The sequence below is a fragment of the Penaeus chinensis genome, unplaced genomic scaffold (genome assembly GCF_019202785.1).
Source record: "Penaeus chinensis breed Huanghai No. 1 unplaced genomic scaffold, ASM1920278v2 CTG_2080:::FRAGMENT_2:::DEBRIS, whole genome shotgun sequence".
NCBI lineage: Eukaryota > Metazoa > Arthropoda > Malacostraca > Decapoda > Penaeidae > Penaeus > Penaeus chinensis.
Window position 1 is genome coordinate 2653 of NW_025918059.1, and position 4848 is coordinate 7500.

At 26.4% G+C, this 4848-nt stretch overlaps 1 protein-coding gene across 1 annotated transcript in view; it reads left to right on the top strand.

Annotated features, from left to right (window-relative positions):
- The first annotated feature begins 2305 nt into the window (after positions 1 to 2305).
- The window catches only part of LOC125024659 (putative ankyrin repeat protein RF_0381), a 29702-nt gene continuing 27159 nt past the window's right edge, over positions 2306 to 4848 (top strand). Inside the window, exon 1 of the mRNA XM_047612454.1 lies at positions 2306 to 2435. The gene's annotated coding sequence lies outside the window, so the exon portion shown is untranslated. The remainder of the gene's footprint in view (positions 2436 to 4848) is intronic.

A 4848-nucleotide genomic window follows, 5' to 3' on the forward strand; every position in this document is an offset into this window, starting at 1 on the left:
ATAACAATAATCATAGTAATGAAAACAATGATAATAATAATAATAATAATAATAATAATAATAATAATAATTAAATTAATAGTAGTAATAATAATAATGATAATAATAATAATAACAATGATAATGATGATGATAAAAATAATAGTAGGAATAATAATAATGATAATCATAATCATAAAAAAAATAAGATGATAAAGATAATTATAATAACAGTAACCCCTAAGTGATAGTAATACTAAAAATAATAAAAATAATAATGATTATTATTATAATTATTATTACTATGATCATAATAACAAAAGGAATAGTGATAATAACTGTAATGATAATAATAATAATGAAAATAATAATAATGATAATAATAAAATTAATAATAATAATAATAATAATAATGATAGTGATAATAATAATAATAACACTAGTAACACCACTAATAAGGATAATGATAATATCATGATCGCAATGATATTGAAAATAATTATAATAATAATAATGATAATGATGATTATAATAATAACGAGTTTAATAATAATTGTTGTTATCTTAGCATTATCATTATTGTCATTATTATTATTATTATTATTATTATTATTATTATTACTATTAACATTTCTATCATTGTTATCATTATTAATAATATTATTATCATCACCATCATCATCATCATTATCATCATTATTGTATAATGATAATAACAATAACAATATTAATAATAATAATAATGATAATAATAATAATAGTAATGATAATACCAATAATAATAATAATAACAATGGTAATAGTAATAATAATAATAATAATAATAATAATTATAATAATAATAATAATAATAATAGTAATAATAATGATAATAATAATAATAGCGATAATAATAATAATAATAATTATAATAATAATAATAATGATAATCTTAATAGAAAAATATAAGTCATAATAATAATAATAATAATAATAATAATAATAATAATAATAATGGTGATAATAATAATAATAATAACATTAGTAATAATAGTTCTACTAATAACAATAATGATAATAATAAAAATAATAATAATAATAATGATGATGATGGTAATAATTCTAATAATGATAATAATTATCGGAATAATAATAGTCGTAATGAGGGTGATATGATAACAATAAAAATTGCAATTATAATAATAACAATAATAATAGCAATGATAATAATAGCATCATTATTAATAATGATAATATTATTATTAATAATAACAATACTATTAATAATAATAATAATATTATTATTATTATTGTTATCAATAGCATTATTATCATTAATGATAATAATAATAATAATAATCATTATTATTATAATAATGATAATAATAATGACAATGATTATTATTATTATTATTGTTATTATTATTGTTGTTGTTGTTGTCATCCTTACTATCACTGATATTATTTTTATCATTATTCCTATCATAACCATCCTCTTAACTATTTTTATTATAATTAGTAATCATAATATAGCTGTAATAAAATTGCAAACATTATCATAATTATTAATTATTATAATCCTATTTACAATTATGATAATAATAATGATTACTGTTGTTATTACTGTCATTAGCATTAGCATTATCAGTATTATTGATATCATTAACATTCTTGTTATCATTATCATTATTATCATTATCACCATTATCATTATTATTATCATTATTATTATTATTATTATTACTATTATTACTATCATTATTGTTATTATTATCATCACTCTTATTATTATTGTTGTTGTTGTTGATGTTATCGTAGTTTTTGTTGTTCTTGCTCTATTACTCTTTTGTTATTATTATTATCATCATTGCAGTATTGTTATTGTAATCATTAAAACTGTCATTGTTGTTATTATCATTACTATTATTTCTGTTGTTGTTAATAGTAGTATAGTTATTATAATGGTTATCCTTCTCATTATCCTGATTAATGAATATTGATAATAATAATGATAATAACAATTATCATGATAATTACCATTGTAATTGTTATCATTACTATTATCGTTACTATTACGTTACTTCGCATTGTTTTTATTATTATGACCATTATCATTATCCTCATTCTCATTTAACTTTGGTCAACATTTTCAACACCAGCATTGCCATTATGCTAATCATCTAGTAATTCCTTTAGTGTGCATGCGCCATGGTAATTGGTCGTGACGCGGTCTGGACAGAGAAGCCGACTCCCGAAAATCTTTATCCAATTCCTATATGACTGAAAGAGAGAAAAATCAGTGTTAATGCCACTTGCTGATTCATTTTCCTTCTCTTTTCTTTCTTTCTTTCTTTTATTTAGGTGGGCGTCGGGAGAAGAACAGAAGAACTTTTCGAAATTACACAAAGCTGTAGCCCAATTATTTTTAGTACATAATTGTCGGTATCTTAAGCATCTTTGCAGTAACTGAGTATGTGGTAAGTAATTATTATGAGCTCATAATGGAAAAATTTCAAAGTGGAATGTACGGCATCAGATTAGTAAAGGTCATAAAAGTGTTTGAAATGTTCAGATATGAACTTGAATAAGAATTAAAAAATAAAACACACACACACACACACACACACACACACACACACACACACACACACACACACATATATATATATATATATATATATATATATATATATATATATATATATATATACGTGTGTGTGTGTGTATGTGTGCTCGCTATCATCTGCTCTTGTAAAGTCCCAGTATATCTAGCAAATAATAGATCCACTTACTTTTTAATAGATCGTTCTTTATTTTGTTATCGCCATAGGAATGTCGACGGCAGTGATGCATCGAAAGTAAATAATGATAATATTAGCGACCAAGATGATGAAAACGATATTGATGATATGACGATGATGATGACGATAATGATTATGATGATTACGATGATGATGGCGATAATGATGATGATGATGACATGATTATGATGAAGATGACGATAATGATGATGATGGTGATGATGATGAGGATGAGGATGACGATAATGATGATAATAACGATGATGATGACGATAATGATTATGATGATTACGATGATGATGGCGATAATGATGATGATGATGATGATGATGACATGATTATGATGATGGTGACGATAATGATGATGATGGTGATGATAATGATGATGATGTGGATTAGGAGGAGAAGGAGGAGGACGATGATGAAGATGATGAAAATAATGATGATATTGATGATAAGATGATGATGTGATGATGATGATGATGAAGATGATGATAATGATGATGATGATTACGATAACGATTATGATGTGATAATGAAGATGATAATGATGATGATGATGATGATGACGATCATGATGATAATGATGATAATGATGATGACGATGACGTTAATGATGATGATGATAGTGAATAATGATTATAGTAGTGAATGATGATAATAGTATTGTATAATGTTAATAATTAATAGTATTGTATAATGTTAAAAATAATAATAGCAATAGTAGTAGAAGCAATAATAATAATAATAATAATATTAATAATAATAATAATGATAATAATAATAATAATGATAATAATAATAATAATATTAGTAGTAGTAGTAAAAGTAATAACAATAATGATAATAATAATAATAATAGTAATAATGAGAATAAGAATAATGAGGAGCAGGAGGATATATGATAAACAATAGCCAGATAACGCCAAAGGAGGTCTGTCCGGACCGGTTCTTACCAGACCAAGCGAGGAAGGCGTTCACGCCTTTCTCTTATTCATGCGTACACTCAGCACATTCCAGATATTCCGGCCGGAGTGTGAGTCATGATTCGTGATTCCTTATAAAAATTATGTAACGCAGTGTATGTGTGGCAACATCTACATTTGTGAAGTAGACATTTTACGTAGACATAGTCTCTCCTTCCCATATTTACAAATGTAATGTTAAGTTATAACATTTTGTCAGTATTCCGTGTAAATCCTCGGACATCTGTATCACTGAACGTCTGGACATTTTGCAATCCTACTGTTATGTAAATTTTCCACAAAATACGCCAATTACATATGTAAATGGAATGAGTGTTGCCCGGTGCCTACTGCCACCGCAGGTTTTCTGCCAATTCAGATATATTGTCAAATGCTCACCTTTCGCATCCAGCTTCTGTAGAAGACAATGAAACGGTATACTCTTAAAAGACCAACCACTCAGAATAATGAAAAGGTATTACACCTTGGAATACAGAATGTCGGACGAAAGGGCACAGAGAAGAAATTCGATGACGAGGGACATGTACTGCACACACGCACGCACGTGTTCCTCACGGACGATGGAAGTTAGGGCTGCATTCCACAAAAGCATACATAGTATATGCTATACACTACTAACACTGACACGTCTAGATTTAAATAAAGAATGGCAAATCTGAAAGAAATGCATACATCTTACCATACATTTGTGATGGATTCAAGTATTTTGCAAGCTGCTAGACACATATGGAGTTCACTTCTCTCTCAAAAGAGGAAACGAATTTTACTTCCTGCTATTCTTTGAAATGCGCTATCGTTACCTATGTGTTTGGAGTGAATATACATAGACTTCGCTTAAAAGGACCTGCGTTTAGTCGCTGAGGTATGTAAGATTTATTGATAGTTTAGTTTAATGTTTAGTGTTCCTCCTAAGGTCTTGGAATTTTAGGCAGAGGGAGGTTAGTAATTATGTTGGGGGTGGGGGATAGAAACTTGGATCCTGTAAGTGGTTCTTTGAAATGCGGGGGGTACGAAGGAAGACATAGTTCATGTAAGGCAATATATCATAGAAGGGAAAGCACAGAAAACCAGAAACGTTGCTATATCAATAAGTTTCATGAATT